Here is a 17,918-nt window from a genome sequence, read left to right as displayed (position 1 = left end):
ATCCGAGAGACGGAGAGCGCGGTACCTTCTAGGATGCGAAGAGTGACGCCGCACAACACCCGGACTGTGTCCGCAGCTTTCTAACTGCTAGATGTTCATGGCTTACCACTCGCCTGCCTCATGTATTGGCATTAGCATTCGAATGCAAGGTATTCTTGGACAACTTTGCTGTGCTTTTTGCTAGTTCTGCTCCAGCCCACCCTGGATAACCTTGCTCTTCCCGTTAGTTTCTGAGATGCCGAGAAGTCGGGAATTTAGAACACAAGTCCGGGGAGGTATACTGTGCTGACACAGTGTCTCCTTGCTAGACAGAGGGAAAAGCAGTTTGCTGAGATGCAGAAGACAAGAAATGCAGAATAGGGAGATTCGGAACTGTCCGAAGTTAAGTGCCGCTGCCAGGCGTCTTTGGGCAGAAAGAGAGCTCCGGAGCACACAGAGACCGGCACAGTGCTCTCTGCGTGAATAGCCGCTTGATCGCATCCGAGAGACGGAGAGCGCGGTACCTTCTAGGATGCGAAGAGTGAAGCCGCACAACACCCGGACTGTGTCCGCAGCTTTCTAACTGCTAGAAGTTCATGGCTTACCACTCGCCTGCCTCATGTATTGGCATTAGCATTCGAATGCAAGGTATTCTTGGACAACTTTGCTGTGCTTGTTGCTAGTTCTGTTCCAGCCCACCATGGAAAACCTTGCTCTTCCCGTTAGTTTCTGAGATGCCGAGAAGTCGGGAATTTAGAACACAAGTCTGGGGAGGTATACTGTGCTGGCACAGTTTCTCCTTGCTAGACAGAGTGGAAGAGCATTTTGCTGAGAGGCAGAAGACAAGAAATGCAGAATACAGAGATACGGAGCTGTCCGAAGTTAAGTGCCGCTGCCAGGCGTCTTTGGGCAGAAAGAGAGCTCCGGAGCGCACAGAGACCGGCACAGTGCTCTCTGCGCGAATAGCCGCTTGATCGCATCCGAGAGACGGAGAGCGCGGTACCTTCTAGGATGCGAAGAGTGACGCCGCACAACACCCGGACTGTGTCCGCAGCTTTCTAACTGCTAGAAGTTCATGGCTTACCACTCGCCTGACTCATGTATAGGCATTAGCATTCGAATGCAAGGTATTCTTGGACAACTTTGCTGTACTTGTTGCTAGTTCTGTTCCAGCCCACCATGGAATACCTTGCTCTTCCCGTTAGTTTCGGAGATGCCGAGAAGTCGGGAATTTAGAACACAAGTCCGGGGAGGTATACTGTGCTGGCACAGTTTCTCCTTGCTAGACAGAGTGTAAAAGCATTTTGCTGAGATGCAGAAGACAAGAAATGCAGAATAGGGAGATACGGAGCTGTCCGAAGTTAAGTGCCGCTGCCAGGCGTCTTTGGGCAGAAAGAGAGCTCCGGAGCGCACAGAGACCGGCACAGTGCTCTCTGCGCGAATAGCCGCTTGATCTCATCCGAGAGACGGAGAGCGCGGTACCTTCTAGGATGCGAAGAGTGACGCCGCACAACACCCGGACTGTGTCCGCAGCTTTCTAACTGCTAGAAGTTCATGGCTTACCACTCGCCTGCCTCATGTATTGGCATTAGCATTCGAATGCAAGGTATTCTTGGACAACTTTGCTGTGCTTGTTGCTAGTTCTGTTCCAGCCCACCATGGAAAACCTTGCTCTTCCCGTTAGTTTCTGAGATGCCGAGAAGTCGGGAATTTAGAACACAAGTCCGGGGAGGTATACTGTGCTGACACAGTGTCTCCTTGCTAGACAGAGGGAAAAGCAGTTTGCTGAGATGCAGAAGACAAGAAATGCAGAATAGGGAGATACGGAGCTGTCCGAAGTTAAGTGCCGCTGCCAGGCGTCTTTGGGCAGAAAGAGAGCTCCGGAGCGCACAGAGACCGGCACAGTGCTCTCTGCGCGAATAGCCGCTTGATCGCATCCGAGAGACGGAGAGCGCGGTACCTTCTAGGATGCGAAGAGTGAAGCCGCACAACACCCGGACTGTGTCCGCAGCTTTCTAACTGCTAGAAGTTCATGGCTTACCAGTCGCCTGCCTCATGTATTGGCATTAGCATTCGAATGCAAGGTATTCTTGGACAACTTTGCTGTGCTTGTTGCTAGTTCTGTTCCAGCCCACCATGGAAAACCTTGCTCTTCCCGTTAGTTTCTGAGATGCCGAGAAGTCGGGAATTTAGAACAAAAGTCCAGGGAGGTATACTGTGCTGGCACAGTTTCTCCTTGCTAGACAGAGTGGAAAAGCATTTTGCTGAGATGCAGAAGACAAGAAATGCAGAATAGGGAGATTCGGAACTGTCCGAAGATAAGTGCCGCTGCCAGGCGTCTTTGGGCAGAAAGAGAGCTCCGGAGCACACAGAGACCGGCACAGTGCTCTCTGCGCGAATAGCCGCTTGATCGCATCCGAGAGACGGAGAGCGCGGTACCTTCTAGGATGCGAAGAGTGAAGCCGCACAACACCCGGACTGTGTCCGCAGCTTTCTAACTGCTAGAAGTTCATGGCTTACCAGTCGCCTGCCTCATGTATTGGCATTAGCATTCGAATGCAAAGTATTCTTGGACAACTTTGCTGTGCTTTTTGCTAGTTCTGTCCCAGCCCACCATGGAAAACCTTGCTCTTCCCGTTAGTTTCTGAGATGCCGAGAAGTCGGGAATTTAGAACACAAGTCCGGGGAGGTATACTGTGCTGGCACAGTTTCTCCTTGCTAGACAGAGTGGAAAAGCATTTTGCTGAGCTGCAGAAGACAAGAAATGCAGAATACGGAGATACGGAGCTGTCCGAAGTTAAGTGCCGCTGCCAGGCGTCTTTGGGCAGAAAGAGAGCTCCGGAGCGCACAGTGACCGGCACAGTGCTCTCTGCGCGAATAGCCGCTTGATCGCATCCGAGAGACGGAGAGCGCGGTACCTTCTAGGATGCGAAGAGTGAAGCCGCACAACACCTGGACTGTGTCCGCAGCTTTCTAACTGCTAGATGTTCATGGCTTACCACTCGCCTGCCTCTTCAATTGGCATTAGCATTCGAATGCAAGGTATTCTTGGACAACTTTGCTGTGCTTGTTGCTAGTTCTGTTCCAGCCCACCATGGAAAACCTTGCTCTTCCCGTTAGTTTCTGAGATGCCGAGATGTCGGGAATTTAGAACACAAGTCCGGCGACGTATACTGTGCTGGCACATTTTCTCCTTGCTTGACAGAGTGGAAAAGCATTTTGCTGAGCTGCAGAAGACAAGAAATGCAGAATAGGGAGATACGGAGCTGTCCGAAGTTAAGTGCCGCTTCCAGGCGTCTTTGGGCAGAAAGAGAGCTCCGGAGCACACAGAGACCGGCACAGTGCTCTCTGCGCGAATAGCCGCTGGATCGCATCCGAGAGACGGAGAGCGCGGTACCTTCTAGGATGCGAAGAGTGAAGCCGCACAACACCCGGACTGTGTCCGCAGCTTTCTAACTGCTAGAAGTTCATGGCTTACCACTCGCCTGCCTCATGTATTGGCATTAGCATTCGGATGCAAGGTATTCTTGGACAACTTTGCTGTGCTTGTTGCTAGTTCTGTTCCAGCCCACCATGGAAAACCTTGCAATTCCCGTTAGTTTCTGAGATGCCGAGAAGTCGGGAATTTAGAACACAAGTCCGGGGAGGTATACTGTGCTGGCACAGTTTCTCCTTGCTAGACAGAGTGGAAGAGGATTTTGCTGAGATGCAGAAGACAAGAAATGCAGAATACGGAGATACGGAGCTGTCCGAAGTTAAGTGCCGCTGCCAGGCGCCTTTGGGCAGAAAGAGAGCCCCGGAGCGCACAGAGACCGGCACAGTGCTCTCTGCGCGAATAGCCGCTTGATCGCATCCGAGAGACGGAGAGCGCGGTACCTTCTAGGATGCGAAGAGTGAAGCCGCACAACACCCGGACTGTGTCCGCAGCTTTCTAACTGCTAGAAGTTCATGGCTTACCATTCGCCTGCCTCATGTATTGGCATTAGCATTCGAATGCAAGGTATTCTTGGACAACTTTGCTGTGCTTTTTGCTAGTTCTGCTCCAGCCCACCCTGGATAACCTTGCTCTTCCCGTTAGTTTCTGAGATGCCGAGAAGTCGGGAATTTAGAACACAAGTCCGGGGAGGTATACTGTGCTGACACAGTGTCTCCTTGCTAGACAGAGGGAAAAGCAGTTTGCTGAGATGCAGAAGACAAGAAATGCAGAATAGGGAGATACGGAGCTGTCCGAAGTTAAGTGCCGCTGACAGGCGTCTTTGGGCAGAAAGAGAGCTCCGGAGCGCACAGAGACCGGCACAGTGCTCTTTGCGCGAATAGCCGCTTGATCGCATCCGAGAGACGGAGAGCGCGGTACCTTCTAGGATGCGAAGAGTGAAGCCGCACAACACCCGGACTGTGTCCGCAGCTTTCTAACTGCTAGATGTTCATGGCTTACCACTCGCCTGCCTCATGTATTGGCATTAGCATTCGAATGCAAGGTATTCTTGGACAACTTTGCTGTGCTTGTTGCTAGTTCTGTTCCAGCCCACCATGGAAAACCTTGCTCTTCCCGTTAGTTTCTGAGATGCCGAGAAGTCGGGAATTTAGAACAAAAGTGCGGGGAGGTATACTGTGCTGGCACAGTTTCTCCTTGCTAGACAGAGTGGAAAAGCATTTTGCTGAGATGCAGAAGACAAGAAATGCAGAATAGGGAGATTCGGAACTGTCCGAAGTTAAGTGCCGCTGCCAGGCGTCTTTGGGCAGAAAGAGAGCTCCGGAGCACACAGAGACCGGCACAGTGCTCTCTGCGTGAATAGCCGCTTGATCGCATCCGAGAGACGGAGAGCATGGTACCTTCTAGGATGCGAAGAGTGAAGCCGCACAACACCCGGACTGTGTCCGCAGCTTTCTAACTGCTAGAAGTTCATGGCTTACCACTCGCCTGCCTCATGTATTGGCATTAGCATTCGGATGCAAGGTATTCTTGGACAACTTTGCTGTGCTTGTTGCTAGTTCTGTTCCAGCCCACCATGGAAAACCTTGCAATTCCCGTTAGTTTCTGAGATGCCGAGAAGTCGGGAATTTAGAACACAAGTCCGGGGAGGTATACTGTGCTGGCACAGTTTCTCCTTGCTAGACAGAGTGGAAGAGGATTTTGCTGAGATGCAGAAGACAAGAAATGCAGAATACGGAGATACGGAGCTGTCCGAAGTTAAGTGCCGCTGCCAGGCGTCTTTGGGCAGAAAGAGAGCCCCGGAGCGCACAGAGACCGGCACAGTGCTCTCTGCGCGAATAGCCGCTTGATCGCATCCGAGAGACGGAGAGCGCGGTACCTTCTAGGATGCGAAGAGTGAAGCCGCACAACACCCGGACTGTGTCCGCAGCTTTCTAACTGCTAGATGTTCATGGCTTACCACTCGCCTGCCTCATGTATTGGCATTAGCATTCGAATGCAAGGTATTCTTGGACAACTTTGCTGTGCTTGTTGCTAGTTCTGTTCCAGCCCACCATGGAAAACCTTGCTCTTCCCGTTAGTTTCTGAGATGCCGAGAAGTCGGGAATTTAGAACAAAAGTGCGGGGAGGTATACTGTGCTGGCACAGTTTCTCCTTGCTAGACAGAGTGGAAAAGCATTTTGCTGAGATGCAGAAGACAAGAAATGCAGAATAGGGAGATTCGGAACTGTCCGAAGTTAAGTGCCGCTGCCAGGCGTCTTTGGGCAGAAAGAGAGCTCCGGAGCGCACAGAGACCGGCACAGTGCTCTCTGCGTGAATAGCCGCTTGATCGCATCCGAGAGACGGAGAGCGCGGTACCTTCTAGGATGCGAAGAGTGAAGCCGCACAACACCCGGACTGTGTCCGCAGCTTTCTAACTGCTAGAAGTTCATGGCTTACCATTCGCCTGCCTCATGTATTGGCATTAGCATTCGAATGCAAAGTATTCTTGGACAACTTTGCTGTGCTTTTTGCTAGTTCTGCTCCAGCCCACCATGGATAACCTTGCTCTTCCCGTTAGTTTCTGAGATGCCGAGAAGTCGGGAATTTAGAACAAAAGTCCGGGGAGGTATACTGTGCTGGCACAGTTTCTCCTTGCTAGACAGAGTGGAAAAGCATTTTGCTGAGATGCAGAAGACAAGAAATGCAGAATAGGGAGATTCGGAGCTGTCCGAAGTTAAGTGCCGCTGCCAGGCGTCTTTGGGCAGAAAGAGAGCGCCGGAGCGCACAGAGACCGGCACAGTGCTCTCTGCGCGAATAGCCGCTTGATCTCATCCGAGAGACGGAGAGCGCGGTACCTTCTAGGATGCGTAGAGTGACACCGCACAACACCCGGACTGTGTCCGCAGCTTTCTAACTGCTAGATGTTCATGGCTTACCTCTCACCTGCCTCATGTATTGGCATTAGCATTCGAATGCAAGGTATTCTTGGACGACTTTGCTGTGCTTATTGCTAGTTCTGTCCCAGCCCACCATGGAAAACCTTGCTCTTCCCGTTAGTTTCTGAGATGCCGAGAAGTCGGGAATTTAGAACACAAGTCCGGGGAGGTATACTGTGCTGGCACAGTTTCTCCTTGCTAGACAGAGTGGAAAAGCATTTTGCTGAGCTGCAGAAGACAAGAAATGCAGAATACGGAGATACGGAGCTGTCCGAAGTTAAGTGCCGCTGCCAGGCGTCTTTGGGCAGAAAGAGAGCTCCGGAGCGCACAGTGACCGGCACAGTGCTCTCTGCGCGAATAACCGCTTGATCGCATCCGAGATACGGAGAGCGCGGTACCTTCTAGGATGCGAAGAGTGAAGCCGCACAACACCTGGACTGTGTCCGCAGCTTTCTAACTGCTAGATGTTCATGGCTTACCACTCGCCTGCCTCTTCAATTGGCATTAGCATTCGAATGCAAGGTATTCTTGGACAACTTTGCTGTGCTTGTTGCTAGTTCTGTTCCAGCCCACCATGGAAAACCTTGCTCTTCCCGTTAGTTTCTGAGATGCCGAGAAGTCGGGAATTTAGAACAAAAGTCCGGGGAGGTATACTGTGCTGGCACAGTTTCTCCTTGCTAGACAGAGTGGAAAAGCATTTTGCTGAGATGCAGAAGACAAGAAATGCAGAATAGGGAGATTCGGAGCTGTCCGAAGGTAAGTGCCGCTGCCAGGTGTCTTTGGGCAGAAAGAGAGCTCCGGAGCACACAGAGACCGGCACAGTGCTCTCTGCGCGAATAGCCGCTTGATCGCATCCGAGAGACGGAGAGCGCGGTACCTTCTAGGATGCGAAGAGTGGCGCCGCACAACACCCGGACTGTGTCCGCAGCTTTCTAACTGCTAGAAGTTCATGGCTTACCACTCGCCTGCCTCATGTATTGGCATTAGCATTCGAATGCAAAGTATTCTTGGACGACTTTGCTGTGCTTGTTGCTAGTTCTGCCCTAGCCCACCATGGAAAACCTTGCTCGTCCTGTTAGTTTCTGAGATGCCGAGAAGTCGGGAATTTAGAACACACGTCCGGGGAGGTATACTGTGCTGGCACAGTTTCTCCTTGCTAGACAGAGTGGAAAAGCATTTTGCTGAGATGCAGAAGACAAGAAATGCAGAATAGGGAGATTCGGAGCTGTCCGAAGTTAAGTGCCGCTGCCAGGCGTCTTTGGGCAGAAAGAGAGCTCCGGAGCGCACAGAGACCGGCACAGTGCTCTCTGCGCGAATAGCCGCTTGATCGCATCCGAGAGACGGAGAGCGCGGTACCTTCTAGGATGCGAAGAGTGAAGCCGCACAACACCTGGACTGTGTCCGCAGCTTTCTAACTGCTAGATGTTCATGGCTTACCACTCGCCTGCCTCTTCAATTGGCATTAGCATTCGAATGCAAGGTATTCTTGGACAACTTTGCTGTGCTTGTTGCTAGTTCTGTTCCAGCCCACCATGGAAAACCTTGCTCTTCCCGTTAGTTTCTGAGATGCCGAGAAGTCGGGAATTTAGAACAAAAGTCCGGGGAGGTATACTGTGCTGGCACAGTTTCTCCTTGCTAGACAGAGTGGAAAAGCATTTTGCTGAGATGCAGAAGACAAGAAATGCAGAATAGGGAGATTCGGAGCTGTCCGAAGTTAAGTGCCGCTGCCAGGCGTCTTTGGGCAGAAAGAGAGCTCCGGAGCACACAGAGACCGGCACAGTGCTCTCTGCGCGAAGAGCCGCTTGATCGCATCCGAGAGACGGAGAGCGCGGTACCTTCTAGGATGCGAAGAGTGACGCCGCACAACACCCGGACTGTGTCCGCAGCTTTCTAACTGCTAGAAGTTCATGGCTTACCACTCGCCTGCCTCATGTATTGGCATTAGCATTCGAATGCAAAGTATTCTTGGACGACTTTGCTGTGCTTGTTGCTAGTTCTGCCCTAGCCCACCATGGAAAACCTTGCTCGTCCAGTTAGTTTCTGAGATGCCGAGAAGTCGGGAATTTAGAACACACGTCCGGGGAGGTATACTGTGCTGGCACAGTTTCTCCTTGCTAGACAGAGTGGAAAAGCATTTTGCTGAGATGCAGAAGACAAGAAATGCAGAATAGGGAGATACGGAGCTGTCCGAAGTTAAGTGCCGCTGCCAGGCGTCTTTGGGCAGAAAGAGAGCTCCGGAGCGCACAGAGACCGGCACAGTGCTCTCTGCGCGAATAGCCGCTTGATCGCATCCGAGAGACGGAGAGCGCGGTACCTTCTAGGATGCGAAGAGTGAAGCCGCACAACACCCGGACTGTGTCCGCAGCTTTCTAACTGCTAGAAGTTCATGGCTTACCACTCGCCTGCCTCATGTATTGGCATTAGCATTCGAATGCAAGGTATTCTTGGACAACTTTGCTGTGCTTGTTGCTAGTTCTGTTCCAGCCCACCATGGAAAACCTTGCTCTTCCCGTTAGTTTCTGAGATGCCGAGAAGTCGGGAATTTAGAACACAAGTCCAGGGAGGTATACTGTGCTGGCACAGTTTCTCCTTGCTAGACAGAGTGGAAAAGCATTTTGCTGAGCTGCAGAAGACAAGAAATGCAGAATAGGGAGATACGGAGCTGTCCGAAGTTAAGTGCCGCTGCCAGGCGTCTTTGGGCAGAAAGAGAGCTCCGGAGCGCACAGAGACCGGCACAGTGCTCTCTGCGCGAATAGCCGCTTGATCGCATCCGAGAGACGGAGAGCGCGGTACCTTCTAGGATGCGAAGAGTGAAGCCGCACAACACCCGGACTGTGTCCGCAGCTTTCTAACTGCTAGATGTTCATGGCTTACCACTCGCCTGCCTCATGTATTGGCATTAGCATTCGAATGCAAGGTATTCTTGGACAACTTTGCTGTGCTTGTTGCTAGTTCTGTCCCAGCCCACCATGGATAACCTTGCTCTTCCCATTAGTTTCTGAGATGCCAAGAAGTTGGGAATTTAGAACACAAGTCCGGAGACGTATACTGTGCTGGCACAGTTTCTCCTTGCTAGACAGAGTGGAAAAGCATTTTGCTGAGCTGCAGAAGACAAGAAATGCAGAATACGGAGATACGGAGCTGTCCGAAGTTAAGTGCCGCTGCCAGGCGTCTTTGGGCAGAAAGAGAGCTCCGGAGCACACAGAGACCGGCACAGTGCTCTCTGCGCGAATAGCCGCTTGATCGCATCCGAGAGACGGAGAGCGCGGTACCTTCTAGGATGTGAAGAGTGACGCGCACAACACCCGGACTGTGTCCGCAGCTTTCTAACTGCTAGAAGTTCATGGCTTACCACTCGCCTGCCTCATGTATTGGCATTAGCATTCGAATGCAAAGTATTCTTGGACGACTTTGCTGTGCTTGTTGCAAGTTCTGCCCTAGCCCACCATGGAAAACCTTGCTCGTCCTGTTAGTTTCTGAGATGCCGAGAAGTCGGGAATTTAGAACACAAGTCCGGAGATGTATACTGTGCTGGCACCGTTTCTCCTTGCTAGACAGAGTGGAAAAGCATTTTGCTGAGATGCAGAAGACAAGAAATGCAGAATAGGGAGATACGGAGCTGTCCGAAGTTAAGTGCCGCTGCCAGGCGTCTTTGGGCAGAAAGAGAGCTCCGGAGCGCACAGAGACCGGCACAGTGCTCTCTGCGCGAATAGCCGCTTGATCGCATCCGAGAGACGGAGAGCGCGGTACCTTCTAGGATGCGAAGAGTGACGCCGCACAACACCCGGACTGTGTCCGCAGCTTTCTAATTGCTAGAAGTTCATGGCTTACCACTCGCCTGCCTCATGTATTGGCATTAGCATTCGAATGCAAGGTATTCTTGGACAACTTTGCTGTGCTTGTTGCTAGTTCTGTTCCAGCCCACCTTGCTCTTCCCTTTAGTTTCTGAGATGCCGAGAAGTCGGGAATTTAGAACACAAGTCCGGGGAGGTATACTGTGCTGGCACAGTTTCTCCTTGCTAGACAGAGTGGAAAAGCATTTTGCTGAGCTGCAGGAGACAAGAAATGCAGAATACGGAGATACGGAGCTGTCCGAAGTTAAGTGCCGCTGCCAGGCGTCTTTGGGCAGAAAGAGCGCTCCGGAGCGCACAGAGACCGGCACAGTTCTCTCTGCGCGAATAGCCGCTTGATCGCATCCGAGAAACGGAGAGCGCGGTACCTTCTAGGATGCGAAGAGTGACGCCGCACAACACCCGGACTGTGTCCGCAGCTTTCTAACTGCTAGAAGTTCATGGCTTACCACTCGCCTGCCTCATGTATTGGCATTAGCATTCGAATGCAAGGTATTCTTGGAAAACTTTGCTGTGCTTTTTGCTAGTTCTGCCCCAGCCCACCATGGATAACCTAGCTCGTCCTGTTTGTTTCTGAGATGCCGAGAAGTCGGGAATTTAGAACACAAGTCCGGAGACGTATACTGTGGTGGCACCGTTTCTCCTTGCTAGACAGAGTGGAAAAGCATTTTGCTGAGATGCAGAAGACAAGAAATGCAGAATACGGAGATACGGAGCTGTCCGAAGTTAAGTGCCGCTGCCAGGCGTCTTTGGGCAGAAAGAGAGCTCCGGAGCGCACAGAGACCGGCACAGTGCTCTCTGCGCGAATAGCCGCTTGATCTCATCCGAGAGACCCAGAGCGCGGTACCTTCTAGGATGTGAAGAGTGACGCCGCACAACACCCGGACTGTGTCCGCAGCTTTCTAACTGCTAGAAGTTCATGGCTTACCACTCGCCTGCCTCATGTATTGGCATTAGCATTCGAATGCAAAGTATTCTTGGACGACTTTGCTGTGCTTGTTGCTAGTTCTGCCCCAGCCCACCATGGATAACCTTGCTCTTCCCGTTAGTTTCTGAGATGCCGAGAAGTCGGGAATTTAGAACACAAGTCCGGGGAGGTATACTGTGCTGGCACAGTTTCTCCTTGCTAGACAGAGTGGAAGAGCATTTTGCTGAGATGCAGAAGACAAGAAATGCAGAATACGGAGATACGGAGCTGTCCGAAGTTAAGTGCCGCTGCCAGGCGTCTTTGGGCAGAAAGAGAGCTCCGGAGCGCACAGAGACCGGCACAGTGCTCTCTGCGCGAATAGCCGCTTGATCGCATCCGAGAGACGGAGAGCGCGGTACCTTCTAGGATGCGAAGAGTGACACCGCACAACACCCGGACTGTGTCCGCAGCTTTCTAACTGCTAGAAGTTCATGGCTTACCACTCGCCTGCCTCATGTATTGGCATTAGCATTCGAATGCAAGGTATTCTTGGACAACTTTGCTGTGCTTGTTGCTAGTTCTGTTCCAGCCCACCTTGCTCTTCCCTTTAGTTTCTGAGATGCCGAGAAGTCGGGAATTTAGAACACAAGTCCGGGGAGGTATACTGTGCTGGCACAGTTTCTCCTTGCTAGACAGAGTGGAAAAGCATTTTGCTGAGCTGCAGGAGACAAGAAATGCAGAATACGGCGATACGGAGCTGTCCGAAGTTAAGTGCCGCTGCCAGGCGTCGTTGGGCAGAAAGAGAGATCCGGAGCACACAGTGACCGGCACAGTGATCTCTGCGCGAATAGCCACTTGATCGCATCCGAGAGACGGAGAGCGCGGTACCTTCTAGGATGCGAAGAGTGAAGCCGCACAACACCCGGACTGTGTCCGCAGCTTTCTAACTGCTAGATGTTCATGGCTTACCACTCGCCTGCCTCTTCAATTGGCATTAGCATTCGAATGCAAGGTATTCTTGGACGACTTTGCTGTGCTTGCTGCTAGTTCTGTCCCAGCCCACCATGGAAAACCTTGCTCGTCCTGTTAGTTTCTGAGATGCCGAGAAGTCGGGAATTTAGAACACAAGTCCGGGGAGGTATACTGTGCTGGCACAGTTTCTCCTTGCTAGACAGAGTGGAAAAGCATTTTGCTGAGATGCAGAAGACAAGAAATGCAGAATAGGGAGATACGGAGCTGTCCGAAGTTAAGTGCCGCTGCCAGGCGTCTTTGGGCAGAAAGAGAGCTCCGGAGCGCACAGAGACCGGCACAGTGCTCTCTGCGCGAATAGCCGCTTGATCTCATCCGAGAGACCCAGAGCGCGGTACCTTCTAGGATGTGAAGAGTGACGCCGCACAACACCCGGACTGTGTCCGCAGCTTTCTAACTGCTAGAAGTTCATGGCTTACCACTCGCCTGCCTCATGTATTGGCATTAGCATTCGAATGCAAAGTATTCTTGGACGACTTTGCTGTGCTTGTTGCTAGTTCTGCCCCAGCCCACCATGGATAACCTTGCTCTTCCCGTTAGTTTCTGAGATGCCGAGAAGTCCGGAATTTAGAACACAAGTCCGGGGAGGTATACTGTGCTGGCACAGTTTCTCCTTGCTAGACAGAGTGGAAGAGCATTTTGCTGAGATGCAGAAGACAAGAAATGCAGAATACGGAGATACGGAGCTGTCCGAAGTTAAGTGCCGCTGCCAGGCGTCTTTGGGCAGAAAGAGAGCTCCGGAGCGCACAGAGACCGGCACAGTGCTCTCTGCGCGAATAGCCGCTTGATCGCATCCGAGAGACGGAGAGCGCGGTACCTTCTAGGATGCGAAGAGTGACACCGCACAACACCCGGACTGTGTCCGCAGCTTTCTAACTGCTAGAAGTTCATGGCTTACCACTCGCCTGCCTCATGTATTGGCATTAGCATTCGAATGCAACGTATTCTTGGACGACTTTGCTGTGCTTGTTGCTAGTTCTGTTCCAGCCCACCATGGAAAACCTTGCCCTTCCCGTTAGTTTCTGAGATGCCGAGAAGTCGGGAATTTAGAACAAAAGTCCGGGGAGGTATACTGTGCTGGCACAGTGTCTCCTTGCTAGACAGAGGGAAAAGCAGTTTGTTGAGATGCAGAAGACAAGAAATGCAGAATAGGGAGATACGGAGCTGTCCGAAGTTAAGTGCCGCTGCCAGGCGTCTTTGGGCAGAAAGAGAGCTCCGGAGCGCACAGAGACCGGCACAGTGCTCTCTGCGCGAATAGCCGCTTGATCGCATCCGAGAGACGGAGAGCGCGGTACCTTCTAGGATGCGAAGAGTGACACCGCACAACACCCGGACTGTGTCCGCAGCTTTCTAACTGCTAGATGTTCATGGCTTACCTCTCACCTGCCTCATGTATTGGCATTAGCATTCGAATGCAAGGTATTCTTGGACGACTTTGCTGTGCTTGTTGCTAGTTCTGTCCCAGCCCACCATGGAAAACCTTGCTCGTCCTGTTAGTTTCTGAGATGCCGAGAAGTCGGGAATTTAGAACACAAGTCCGTAGACGTTTACTGTGCTGGCACCGTTTCTCCTTGCTAGACAGAGTGGAAAAGCATTTTGCTGAGATGCAGAAGACAAGAAATGCAGAATAGGGAGATACGGAGCTGTCCGAAGTTAAGTGCCGCTGCCAGGCGTCTTTGGGCAGAAAGAGAGCTCCGGAGCGCACAGAGACCGGCACAGTGCTCTCTGCGCGAATAGCCGCTTGATCTCATCCGAGAGACCCAGAGCGCGGTACCTTCTAGGATGCGAAGAGTGACGCCGCACAACACCCGGACTGTGTCCGCAGCTTTCTAACTGCTAGAAGTTCATGGCTTACCACTCGCCTGCCTCATGTGTTGGCATTAGCATTCGAATGCAAGGTATTCTTGGACAACTTTGCTGTGCTTGTTGCTAGTTCTGTTCCAGCCCACCATGGAAAACCTTGGTCGTCCTGTTAGTTTCTGAGATGCCGAGAAGTCGGGAATTTAGAACACAAGTCCGGAGACGTATACTGTGCTGGCAGAGTTTCTCCTTGCTAGACAGAGTGGAAAAGCATTTTGCTGAGATGCAGAAGACAAGAAATGCAGAATAGGGAGATACGGAGCTGTCCGAAGTTAAGTGCCGCTGCCAGGCGTCTTTGGGCAGAAAGAGAGCTCCGGAGCGCACAGAGACCGGCACAGTGCTCTCTGCGCGAATAGCCGCTTGATCGCATCCGAGAGACGGAGAGCGCGGTACCTTCTAGGATGCGAAGAGTGAAGCCGCACAACACCCGGACTGTGTCCGCAGCTTTCTAACTGCTAGAAGTTCATGGCTTACCACTCGCCTGCCTCATGTATTGGCATTAGCATTCGAATGCAAGATATTCTTGGACAACTTTGCTGTGCTTGTTGCTAGTTCTGTTCCAGCCCACCATGGAAAACCTTGCTCTTCCCGTTAGTTTCTGAGATGCCGAGAAGTCGGGAATTTAGAACACAAGTCCAGGGAGGTATACTGTGCTGGCACAGTTTCTCCTTGCTAGACAGAGTGGAAAAGCATTTTGCTGAGCTGCAGGAGACAAGAAATGCAGAATACGGCGATACGGAGCTGTCCGAAGTTAAGTGCCGCTGCCAGGCGTCGTTGGGCAGAAAGAGAGATCCGGAGCACACAGTGACCGGCACAGTGATCTCTGCGCGAATAGCCACTTGATCGCATCCGAGAGACGGAGAGCGCGGTACCTTCTAGGATGCGAAGAGTGAAGCCGCACAACACCCGGACTGTGTCCGCAGCTTTCTAACTGCTAGATGTTCATGGCTTACCACTCGCCTGCCTCTTCAATTGGCATTAGCATTCGAATGCAAGGTATTCTTGGACGACTTTGCTGTGCTTGCTGCTAGTTCTGTCCCAGCCCACCATGGAAAACCTTGCTCGTCCTGTTAGTTTCTGAGATGCCGAGAAGTCGGGAATTTAGAACACAAGTCCGGGGAGGTATACTGTGCTGGCACAGTTTCTCCTTGCTAGACAGAGTGGAAAAGCATTTTGCTGAGATGCAGAAGACAAGAAATGCAGAATACGGAGATACGGAGCTGTCCGAAGTTAAGTGCCGCTGCCAGGCGTCTTTGGGCAGAAAGAGAGCTCCGGAGCGCACAGAGACCGGCACAGTGCTCTCTGCGCGAATAGCCGCTTGATCTCATCCGAGAGACCCAGAGCGCGGTACCTTCTAGGATGTGAAGAGTGACGCCGCACAACACCCGGACTGTGTCCGCAGCTTTCTAACTGCTAGAAGTTCATGGCTTACCACTCGCCTGCCTCATGTATTGGCATTAGCATTCGAATGCAAAGTATTCTTGGACGACTTTGCTGTGCTTGTTGCTAGTTCTGCCCCAGCCCACCATGGATAACCTTGCTCTTCCCGTTAGTTTCTGAGATGCCGAGAAGTCGGGAATTTAGAACACAAGTCCGGGGAGGTATACTGTGCTGGCACAGTTTCTCCTTGCTAGACAGAGTGGAAGAGCATTTTGCTGAGATGCAGAAGACAAGAAATGCAGAATACGGAGATACGGAGCTGTCCGAAGTTAAGTGCCGCTGCCAGGCGTCTTTGGGCAGAAAGAGAGCTCCGGAGCGCACAGAGACCGGCACAGTGCTCTCTGCGCGAATAGCCGCTTGATCGCATCCGAGAGACGGAGAGCGCGGTACCTTCTAGGATGCGAAGAGTGACACCGCACAACACCCGGACTGTGTCCGCAGCTTTCTAACTGCTAGAAGTTCATGGCTTACCACTCGCCTGCCTCATGTATTGGCATTAGCATTCGAATGCAACGTATTCTTGGACGACTTTGCTGTGCTTGTTGCTAGTTCTGTTCCAGCCCACCATGGAAAACCTTGCCCTTCCCGTTAGTTTCTGAGATGCCGAGAAGTCGGGAATTTAGAACAAAAGTCCGGGGAGGTATACTGTGCTGGCACAGTGTCTCCTTGCTAGACAGAGGGAAAAGCAGTTTGCTGAGATGCAGAAGACAAGAAATGCAGAATAGGGAGATACGGAGCTGTCCGAAGTTAAGTGCCGCTGCCAGGCGTCTTTGGGCAGAAAGAGAGCTCCGGAGCGCACAGAGACCGGCACAGTGCTCTCTGCGCGAATAGCCGCTTGATCTCATCCGAGAGACCCAGAGCGCGGTACCTTCTAGGATGCGAAGAGTGACGCCGCACAACACCCGGACTGTGTCCGCAGCTTTCTAACTGCTAGAAGTTCATGGCTTACCACTCGCCTGCCTCATGTGTTGGCATTAGCATTCGAATGCAAGGTATTCTTGGACGACTTTGCTGTGCTTGTTGCTAGTTCTGCCCCAGCCCACCATGGATAACCTTGCTCTTCCCGTTAGTTTCTGAGATGCCGAGAAGTCGAGAATTTAGAACACACGTCCGGGGAGGTATACTGTGCTGGCAGAGTTTCTCCTTGCTAGACAGAGTGGAAAAGCATTTTGCTGAGATGCAGAAGACAAGAAATGCAGAATAGGGAGATACGGAGCTGTCCGAAGTTAAGTGCCGCTGCCAGGCGTCTTTGGGCAGAAAGAGAGCTCCGGAGCGCACAGAGACCGGCACAGTGATCTCTGCGCGAATAGCCACTTGATCGCATCCGAGAGACGGAGAGCGCGGTACCTTCTAGGATGCGAAGAGTGAAGCCGCACAACACCCGGACTGTGTCCGCAGCTTTCTAACTGCTAGATGTTCATGGCTTACCACTCGCCTGCCTCATGTATTGGCATTAGCATTCGAATGCAAGGTATTCTTGGACGACTTTGCTGTGCTTGCTGCTAGTTCTGTCCCAGCCCACCATGGAAAACCTTGCTCGTCCTGTTAGTTTCTGAGATGCCGAGAAGTCGGGAATTTAGAACACAAGTCCGGGGAGGTATACTGTGCTGGCACAGTTTCTCCTTGCTAGACAGAGTGGAAAAGCATTTTGCTGAGATGCAGAAGACAAGAAATGCAGAATACGGAGATACGGAGCTGTCCGAAGTTAAGTGCCGCTGCCAGGCGTCTTTGGGCAGAAAGAGAGCTCCGGAGCGCACAGAGACCGGCACAGTGCTCTCTGCGCGAATAGCCGCTTGATCTCATCCGAGAGACCCAGAGCGCGGTACCTTCTAGGATGTGAAGAGTGACGCCGCACAACACCCGGACTGTGTCCGCAGCTTTCTAACTGCTAGAAGTTCATGGCTTACCACTCGCCTGCCTCATGTATTGGCATTAGCATTCGAATGCAAAGTATTCTTGGACGACTTTGCTGTGCTTGTTGCTAATTCTGCCCCAGCCCACCATGGATAACCTTGCTCTTCCCGTTAGTTTCTGAGATGCCGAGAAGTCGGGAATTTAGAACACAAGTCCGGGGAGGTATACTGTGCTGGCACAGTTTCTCCTTGCTAGACAGAGTGGAAGAGCATTTTGCTGAGATGCAGAAGACAAGAAATGCAGAATACGGAGATACGGAGCTGTCCGAAGTTAAGTGCCGCTGCCAGGCGTCTTTGGGCAGAAAGAGAGCTCCGGAGCGCACAGAGACCGGCACAGTGCTCTCTGCGCGAATAGCCGCTTGATCGCATCCGAGAGACGGAGAGCGCGGTACCTTCTAGGATGCGAAGAGTGACACCGCACAACACCCGGACTGTGTCCGCAGCTTTCTAACTGCTAGAAGTTCATGGCTTACCACTCGCCTGCCTCATGTATTGGCATTAGCATTCGAATGCAACGTATTCTTGGACGACTTTGCTGTGCTTGTTGCTAGTTCTGTTCCAGCCCACCATGGAAAACCTTGCCCTTCC

The sequence above is a fragment of the Passer domesticus genome, chromosome W (assembly GCF_036417665.1).
Source record: "Passer domesticus isolate bPasDom1 chromosome W, bPasDom1.hap1, whole genome shotgun sequence".
Lineage (NCBI taxonomy): Eukaryota > Metazoa > Chordata > Aves > Passeriformes > Passeridae > Passer > Passer domesticus.
Note: the sequence above shows the minus strand (reverse complement) of the source record.